Genomic DNA, 10650 nt, shown 5'->3' on the forward strand with positions numbered 1-10650 from the left:
TGATGATGAACGTGTATTAGGTCCAGAGTCATTTCCCAAGGAGGCCCATAAAAGTGATGATTGTTCAATAACGATCATAGATCTAGACCCAGAAGAAGCCTCCGAGGCCAATGAGCCCAAACCCCTTATTTTACAGATGAGGAAAGCAAGACCCAGAGAATCGAAGTGACTTGCCGGGGGTCACACTGGAAGTAAGTAGCAGAGCAAGGATTTGAATGCAGGTCCTCTGATGTCAAATCTGGTACCCTTTCTATTACGTATACCAGACTACCCACCACCTTTTGGGATGTCAGCCTCTTGGGATGGTTTATGAAAGCATGGTTTCCCTTTTCATAAGGGTTGAAAGCTGATTGGAAGAACTTGGGGGAGAGGAGAGATAACATCTGCTACCTGTGTGACTTTAGACTCAGTTTCCTCATCTGTAAAATGAGGAAGTTAGACCAGATCAAAGCTTCTTAATTGAATGTGGGGGTGGAAAAAAATTGGCAACAGATAAAGATTCTGTAACCTATTTTATATACCTATGTACCCGGGGTCTCGTAAAAATTTCTCCATGATGAAGGGGGCAGAATGGAAGGAATTTAAGAAGTCCTGGACTAGGTGGACTCTGAGGTCACTTCAGCTGAAAATCTATCATTCTCTGAAGACAGGACAGTTGTCTTCAACTACTTGAAGATCTACCAGAGAACAGAAAAAAAAGAGCAAGGGTGAGATGACAGAGAGACACAGATGTTGGCTTGATAGGAGAAAATCCTTAACAGTGCAGTGCAAAGTTGGAAGGAGCTCTTCACAGTAATCCAGAATTGGGATAGGCTGTCCCAGGAGGGAGTTTGTTTTCCCTTCAGTAGTGTTCTTCAAGCCAAGATGGGTGACTGCTTGTTGAGAATGTGGTGGTAGAGATTTCTGTACTTGGTGCACTTGTTCATTTAAACTCTATGACTCATTCACTAAATAGTTAAGTGCCTGTTATTTGTATGCCCTCAAGTCATCACAGTACACCTCTAGTTAGGATATCTGGGGTAGAAGTGAGTGTTGAACAGTTGAAGGATATTGCTGATGTCAAAGGGATAAAGCTTTGTGGCTATTATGATATCAGTGCCACTCAGTAAAAATATGATTACACTAACCCAGTCTCTTTTACCACCAAGACAATTACTCTTTGCCTAGTATCTCTCCTCTCTGAAGCCTCCCCCACCTCTTGGTTTAAATACAAGTACCTACAGCAAACACATTCCCCTGAAAACCCAACCAAAAAGGAATACAGTGTGTTAGCTCCCAACATTTAAAAATTGTATAATTCCTTACATAATAGTTGTATTAATCTGTCTGAGAAAAGACACAAGATAACTATGGTTTAGTAATGCTTTTAAAGTTTATCACATCTAGGGGGCGGCTAGGTGGCGCAGTGGATAAAGCACCGGCCCTGGATTCAGGAGTACCTGAGTTCAAATCCGGCCTCAGACACTTAACACTAGCTGTGTGACCCTGGGCAAGTCACTTAACCCCCATTGCCCCGCAAAAAAACAAGAAAAACCAAAAACAAACCCAAAAAAAGTTTATCACATCTAAATACCTTTAAAAATAATACATGAATGAGAAATTTTGTATCCAGTATTTTACATATGGTTTTGAGACCCCTTGCAAAAACTTGAATCCAACTGGATGTGGCCCACAGGTTGAGAAATACATGTAGACTTTATATTTTAACTACTGAACTAAAAGATAACATAGTATTTTCTAATCGTTTCAGCTGAGCACCCTATCAGCAAATCTCTATTATCAAACTGAGGAATTAAGAGAATTCTCTCAGCAATTCAGGATTTTAAAGGTCATATGATGATTTGACTGAAAGGTTTAAAAAATAATAAATATTTTGCTCTTAATAAAGATCTGCCCATGATTTATTTCAGAAAAGAAACTAAAGTTCCACCCCTGCCTTTAAGAAATTTAATTTAGGTGGCAAAGTTCTTCACTAAAGAACCTGTAATGTTTCTTGTGAGGAACTTGGGAGTCTGGTCGTCTATAACCGTTTTTGATTGTTTAGCAGTATACTATTTTGGGGAAAATGTGAGCCTGCCCTTTGGCCTCTTTACTTAGCTTCATTTTAACTGATATTACTTTCTAATATTATCACACTAATATTATTTTGTAAAGCATCAAAAATGCTTTGTGTAGGTCTTCATTAATGTCAAAGCATGTTTTCACATGTTCAGTGTATCTTCCTCTAATAAACCAAAACTTAGATTCTTTAAAATAAAACAAGTGGACTGGCTCTACACTCACTGAATTCCTTTCTATCTGTTAAAGCCCAACTCAAATCCAGCCTCCTCCGATGAAGTCTTCTCTAATTTTCCCCATCAGTAATGAGCTGTTCCACCTGGAATCTCATGTAGCATTTTGCTTCTCTGTAATGAACTTATTTATTATTCTGTCTTATAATTTTCTGGCCCTATCATAACCTCACCCCCAATTAGACTATAAGTTCCATGAATGCAAGTCCTGGCTTATCTAAACTTTGTTTTATTTTCCGCATCAGTCGTTCAGTTTCATCTGACTCTTTGTGACCCCATGGGCCATAACCTGCTATTACTGTCCATGGAGTTTCTTGGCAAAGATACTGGAATGGCTTGCCATTTCCTTTTCTAGTGGATTAAGGCAAACAGGTTAAGTGACTTGCCTAGAGTCACATAGGTAGTAAGTATCTGAGGCTGGATTTGAACTCAGGCTTTCCTCACTGCATGCCCAGTGCTTTATCCACAGAGCCACCTATCTGCTTTTTGTACTTAATAAATAGCATTAAATTGTCCCATTCTCTCTTCCTGTGATGCTGGAGACTTTCACTTGTTTTAGTAATTGAGAGAATGTGCAGAGGAATTGGTGAAAGTGGGGAGTGGAAGACAAGACTTAAAGGATGAAGCACCATCAATACCACCTGTGACCTAGCTAAGCAAGTACTTGACCTCGTCTTTGTAGCTCCTATAATTATAATTCCTCTTTCTTGGTTTTACTTTTACTTCCTTTTAATTTTTCGTCTTGGGGTTGTTGGTGTTTATTGTGAACATTTTTGTTCTTTAGATATACAGAATAAATGTATTATGAAAATCAAATAAATCATGTTGGCAATAATAGTTGTAGATCAGTTTCCCTCTACCCTTCATTTCCTATTCCCTTTTACCCTTCATTTCCCATTCTGCTAGAGTAAACCCCAAATTTTTGTTAATATTTAAGCATTTCAAAGCAAAAAAAAAAAAAGATTAAAAGCTCAAGTGGTTGGGGGCGGCTAGGTGGCACAGTGGAAAAAGCACCGGCCCTGGATTCAGGAGTACCTGAGTTCAAATCCGGCCTCAGACACTTAACACTTACTAGCTGTGTGACCCTGGGAAAGTCACTTAACCCCCATTGGCCCCCCCCAAAAAAAACCCCTCGTGTTTGAAATGAGATGTATCATGCAAAAAAAAAATCATCCAAGCATACTTCCTCATGCAAAATAAAGATATTTCAAAGAAAAAGAGATTTTTCTAGTAGTGGTAAGATTTTCCAATTACTCCTGTTTGTAGGTAATATTTTAATTTCTTCAGATCCAGAACACCATGAGACTGCTCAGGGAAATCCATCCCAATGTGAAAGAGAGAGGTCAAATGATTTGAGGGTAAAAAAGAAAGTCAATCTAAAGCGAGTTCATTGTCCAGACTATATGATCCAACTGGCAAGGCAGCCACATATCAAATGAATCCATCAATCTTTATCTTGCTTAGGTTTTGCAGATGGAGACTAGAATTGAGGAGCAGGAAGGGCTCAAGCTGGAACACATTTGAGAAACAGTTCCCTGCTTTCAGTGATCTCTTCTTGCTACTCCAACTGCTTCTCTTTAACACCAATATCCCCAGATAATGCTATATAGCTTTGAATAATGGAATAAAAGAGTATCACCCTTTTGGGGACAATTAAAATGACAGCCTAAAAGTCAGTGGAAAGGGGGGCAGCTAGGTGGCACAGTATATAAAGCACCAACCCTGGATTCAGGAGGACCTGAGTTCAAATCCGTCCTCAGACACTTGACACTTACTAGCTGTGTGACCCTGGGCAATTCACTTAACCCTCATTGCCCAACAAAAAAAGAAAGAAAGAAAGAAAGAAAGGAAAGAAAGAAAAAGTCATTGGAAAGACAGTTGGTATTTGTAAATAGGATGCTGCATGTAACTAAAGATGACTTATGTGAAATAAGTAACATGAAAATATTATCAAGAATATATGTGATTAAAAAAGGAGAATGAGAGAAACCAACAGATAGATATGTTGGTGCTACACTGGTACCACCCTCTTGCCTTGCCCTCCAAAGTACTGGAAGAACACCTTGGTATTTGGTATGAATTGACATAGTCGAGTGGATGGGTAGTGTATTGGACTTGGATTTGAGAAGACGTGGGATCAAATCCCGCCTCAGACACTCACTAGGACTGTGGGCAAGTTATTCAACTTTGCTATTCCTCACTTTCTTCATTTCTAAAATAAGGAGGTTGGAATCAATGGCGTCTGAGGCCCTTTCAAGCTCTAAAACTATGATGTTATAAAACATCAGGAAGTCTTCCATCTTATTTAATACATTTATGGGGAAATATGGACAAGACGAAAAGGCATGAAGGGGTTATCATCAGTATTGATGGTGCATACTCATAATGATGAAGTCACAGATCTGCCAAGGTACCAGTGGAAAGACAGGCTAATATATGCATTCTGAAATAAAGTTATTCCTACTATTCCTAATTCATGTTATTTTTTGCCATCTGCTAAGAAAAAAAAAGCCTTTAAGGAAATAGGCCCGCCCCTCACCCCAGCCCCACCCTCAGACTGTCCAGATCCTATCAAAGCTACCACTCAAGTGGCTGTCCATACGACTTTGATGAGATAGGAGTCAGCTACTCTAATCCTTCTGATGAGATAGAAGATTACCTACCATTGTCTTAAGGTCCTCTGGGCCTTACCATCTGCCTTTTTTTCTATGCCCTCCAGACTTTGGGGCACTGTCATCTAACCAACTATTGCACCTTAAAAACCACTGGATGTCTCTGTCCGTTCTACAGCTGAACTATTTTATGCTTTGCCTCTTATAAGGTGTGAACTTCTTGAGAGCAGGGACAGTCTAATTTTTAAAATTTGTATCTCGAGCACTTAACACAATACTTGGGCTCATAGTAAGCACTTAATACTTTTCCTTTGTCCATTTATTTAGACCTTATTTACCATGTATAAAGGGTTAAATCTGAATATGAAGATTACAAATTTATTAACATGTGTTTCCTTTGTAAATATAATAAGCTGTCTGGTTTTGAAGCTAACTCTGCAAGTATCAGTTTAATTCTTAACTATAATTCACGACATTCCATCCTTCTCACAGTCCCCAAAATTATTTTCCTAAAATGCCTAAAATAATCATGTCATCCTCCTACACAACTAATATCTCTGGTTCTCTCTTACCTTTACTATTAAATATAAACTCCTGGGGGCAGCTAGGTGGCGCAATGGATAAAGCACTGGCCCTGGATTCAGGAGGACCTGAGTTCAAATCCGGCCTCAGACACTTGACACTTACTAGCTGTGTGACCCTAGGCAAGTCACTTAACCCTCATTGCCCCTCAAAAGAAAACAAACAAAAAAACCCAATCCCCCCCAAAATATAAACTCCTCTGTTTGACCTTCAAAGCTCTTTACAACCTGTCCCATTCCTATCTTTAATCTTCTCACACATTACTCCCCTTCACATACTTACAGTTCAGTTATACTGACTTTCTTGTTCCTCATATCCAATGACCCCTCTCTCTCACCTCCAGACCTTTATACACTGGCTGTACGCTGGTGCCCAGAATGTTCTTCCTTCCTACCTCTTCCTTCTAGAATCTCTAGCTTCCTTCAAGACAAAGTTCAAAGTTGCCCTTTTTTGCAGAGCAATGAGAGCTAAGTGACTTGCCCAGGGTCACACAGCTAGGAAATGTAAGTATCTGAGGTCGGATTTGAACTCGGGTCCTCCTGAATTCAGGGTCAGTGCTTTATCCATTGCACCACCTAGCTGCCCCCTCAAAGGTTGCCTTTTGCAGGAATCCTTTCCTGGTTCCCCCAGCTGCTAATGCCTTCTCCTCTAATATTAACTTTGTACATATATATATATATATATATATATATACATATATTTTGTATGTTGTCTGCCCCATCACTATGTAAGATCATTGAGGAAAAGGGCTATTTTTCATTGTTTTTGTATTCCCAGCACTTAGAATATTGCCTGACATATATAGTAATCTCTTTATAAATAGTTTTTGATTTATTGGTTGTTGGGTTGATTGATTGATACTGCAGATTTATTCTTTCTTCTAGTATATTTTTTCATTTATTACCTGAAAAATGCTGATCTGAACCAAAATCTAACTTGAGACCAAACTATCCTTTCAAAGGAAGACATATTTGTGAGACACCAGAAGGTGGCGCCCTTGGATTGTTAAATTCTCAATCAGGTCAGTGAGACAATATTTACATTTTAAAAAACCAACTGATTCCAAGAAAAATGGAAAATTTGCACTAATTATTTAAGACTATCTTTGGTTTTTTTTTTGCAGGATAATGGGGGTTAAGTGACTTGCCCAGGGTCACACAGCTACTAAGTGTCAAGTGTCTGGGCTGGTGCTTTATCCACTTCGCCACCTAGCCACCCCCAATATTTAAGACTATCTTAAGTACCTAGAGCAATTAAGGGAGTCTAAACATGCTTTAACTATAAATTAACACAATTCTGCCTCTGTCACAACTTATTACCTGTGTAGCCTTGGGCAAGTCATTTAACCTCCGAGGGCTCAGTTTCCTCATCTATAAAATCAGAGGCTGGATCAGACAACCTTCTTAGGTCCTTTCCAGCTCTAACTTTATGAGCACATGGAATTGTAGTCTTGGAATGAACCTTGGGGTTCATCTTGTAAACTCTTCCCAACCCTCTATTCATAGCTGAGTGTGAATTAAATGAGTTGCTTAGGGCTTCCAAGCTAAATAATAGAACCATGATTACATCTAGTTCTTAAGGAACCAGAACTGTTCAGTGCTCTTTTTTCACTATGCCTTGCTGCTCCTAATCATTGAGGTATAACAGTTTATTTATTTTCAAATCACTATCATGAGTTGGTACATTTTTTTTTGTCAGTGTAAGTTCCTGTCCTAAGGCTAAATTCCATGATAAGAAATTTATATTTAGCAGTGTGTGTGTGTGTGTGTGTGTGTGTGTGTGTGTGTGTGTGTGTGTGTGTGTGTGTCTCCTAGGGCATAGTGGATCTTGTCATTGTGTTCTGGTGCTCAGATTTGCTTTCAAGAAATAGCTAGTCTGTGAAACTGCAGAAGGTCATCCCTAGAGATATTAATTTCCTCAGTACTTCAAAGATACATGGTTTCTCCAGTGTGGGTAGCAGAGCACAACCCCCTGTAACTTAGCAAATGATCTGTAAGTGTTGCTGTGACATTCAGAATGGTTTTAATGAAAGCAGGTTTGTACATTTGTGCTCACTTTGCAGGGTTTCCTTATAAAAGGTTAGGTTGCTGACTGTTTACTTCTCACCATTAGTTTTTCTAACTGAATGTTGATTTTTGATGTTTCTCCAAGCACTTGATGATCTATCTGCATCAGATCAGATGATTCTGAAACAATTTGGCTGCCTTTGAATCTGGTCTCCCTTTTCACTGTCTGGCTTTCTCATCCTGTATCAATGACCAGCTATTTCCTCTCTGTTAAGAAGTAATCACTTTCCTTTTTGGTGCTGTTGTCCTGTGTTTGCCATATCTAACACATTCGGACTTCTTGTGATCAAAATATTCATGATAAAGAAGCAAAATGTCTAAATATTCTATGAAATTGTGTTTCTTGTTGCCCATGAATACATATGAAACTGGCAACATCATTTAATTCTCTGAGGAGAAACAGAGCTAAGCTACTCTTTCATTTAGCAACAAGTTTAGAAAATATATTTCTGGTCTTTACTGCAATAATGTCAATATTCCTCTAGTTCAGCTCCTTTAGTTGAGGGGTCCTTAACCTTTGTCATGGGTCCCTTTGGCAGTCTAGTGAAACTTGTGGATCCCTTCTCAGAAACAAAATAAAACACAGGATTGTAAAGGAAAACCAATTATAGTGAAATAGTTATCAAAATGTTTTTTTTAACTGGATCACAGACCTCAGGTTAAGAACCCCAGCATTAATAGTCTCTCAGCTGTTGGTCAAATAATGTTTGCAGAAAACGCTGTGATTCTTGCACTAAGACTCCGTTTTCATCACATACACACTATCATAATGGAAGCAGGCAAATAGTATTTAGAGCTACTTTTTTCTCCATTTCGTGAGACACTATGGCCAAATGATTCAATTTACTAGTGGTGAACTTCTCCGTACTTAGCTTGTCCAGTCCTCAGAAAGTAAGCAATCTGTAACTAGGACAATAATCAAAGCCTCTCCAGCTTATTAGAATCTACCAGAGGATACTTTTTACTGGCATAGCCTTTGAGAACCCAAGGTCACCTCTGTGACACAAAGCATTAGAGTAGGATTTCTGTGCAGGGATCCATCTCATCACAGCAAATATAGATCAGTTAATGTTAAACATAAAACAATCCATTGTGGATTGGGGTAGAGAAAAGGAAAAAAAACACCGGTTTTCAGAATTTCAGAGTTAAAAGGACCTCACTGGCCATTCAGTTCAACCTAGGCCTAAAAAAATCTCAACAGAGGAACAAGTGAATGAATTAATGAAAAAACATTTATTAAGTGTCTATTCTCACGGACCTCACACTCTAATTATTGGAGACAATGCTAAAAAAAAGTTTAGGGGGCAGCTAGATGGCGCAGTGGTTAAAGCACTGGCCCTGGATTCAGGAGTACCTGAGTTCAAATCTAGCCTCAGACACTTAACACTTACTAGCTGTGTGACCCTGGGCAAGTCACTTAACCCCCATTGCCCCACAAAAAAAAAATAAAGTTTACTGTAGGACTGATGAAAAGGCCTGGAAGTCCAAATGGTCCAGTGTTAGGGTAGAGGGCAAGACCTAAAGGTTTGTAGGGTGCATTAGTAGGCTAACTGATAATGTCAAGGGGTAGGACAGACCTGGTGGTCCTCTGTTTCATCAGAAGAAATAGAAGTTTTGACTCGTCCTGTGAACAGCCAAGCGGCCTAGGTAAAGGGAGAAAGAAAGTGAGAAGCCCACCCTTTCCCTTTCCACCCCTCAGGGGAGGGGTCTATATTGGTTCTGGGATGGCCTGGGGCCAAGGAGTGGGGTGTCCCCAGTGGTTGTGAGTTTTTTTTAACTGCCTATTGAAGCTGATCAGCCAATCTTGACTTCTTTGATACCCACTGCTTCCTGAGGCCGCCCATTCCAATTCTGGATAGTTTTCATTGGAAACAAGCTTTAATTGGCCTCTTTGATTTCTATCCATTGCTTCTGGTCCTGACCCATGGGGCCAAACAGAACACGTCTAATCTGTCTTCCACATAATAGCCTTTCAGATATTTGAAAACAACTAGCATGTGCCCCCCACCCCGAATCTTCTCAAAATCAAACTGAACATCCCTAGTTCTTTTTACTGTCATATGATATGGGTCTGAGGCCTTTCACCATTCTGGTTGCCATATCCTGATTATTCTCTAGCCTAACAGTGATTTCCATACAATGTGGTACCCAGCACTGAACACAGTATTCCAGAAAAGGACTCATCAGGGTAGAATACAGCGGGACTATCACCTCCCTCTTCCTGGAAGCAATGCCTCTTTTAATACAGCCAAAGTCGCATTAGCTTTTATTGGATGACATATCATGCTGTTGACTCATGTTAAGCTTACAATCCACCACAACCTCCATATGTTTTCCAAACTACTAACCATGTGTTCCCCATCTTGTACTTTGAAATCAATTTTTGAATGCAAGTGGAAGACTTTACCCATACTTAACAGCCAATGATATAATTTCCCATTTCATTGAAAGATGACGGTCATAGGGGCAGCTAGGTGGCACTATAGTGGATAAAGCACCGACTCTGGATTCAGGAGGACCTGAGTTCAAATCCGGCCTCAGACACTTGACACTTACTAGCTGTGTGACCCTGGGCAAGTCATTTAGCCCTCATTGCCCTGCGAAAGAAAGAAAGAAAGAAAGAAAGAAAGAAAGAAAGAAAGAAAGAAAGAAAGAAAGAAAGAAAGAAAGAAAGGAAGGAAGGAAGGAAGGAAGGAAGGAAAGAAGGAAGATGACAGTCATTTTAGGCTCCTTCTTCTATTCTTTAAAACCTCTCAGTACCATAGATTTAGAATTGGAAGGGACCTTAAAGGCTGTCTTGTTCAATCATCTCATTTTTTTTTTTTTTTTTTGGGTGCATTAATTCTTTTTTTTTTTTTGAGATATTTTATTTTTTCCGTTACATGTAAAGATAGTTCTCAACTTTTGTTTATACATGCTTTACAATTTCAGATTTTTCTCCCTCCCTCCCTCCCCTCCCTCCCCCCTCCCCTAGACAGCAGGTAATCTGATATAGGTTATATCTATATATATCTATACATATAGATATATATATACACACACATATATATACACATAATAACATTAATCCTATTTCTGCATTAATCCTGTTACAAGAGA

Source organism: Dromiciops gliroides, chromosome 5 (genome assembly GCF_019393635.1).
Source record: "Dromiciops gliroides isolate mDroGli1 chromosome 5, mDroGli1.pri, whole genome shotgun sequence".
Lineage (NCBI taxonomy): Eukaryota > Metazoa > Chordata > Mammalia > Microbiotheria > Microbiotheriidae > Dromiciops > Dromiciops gliroides.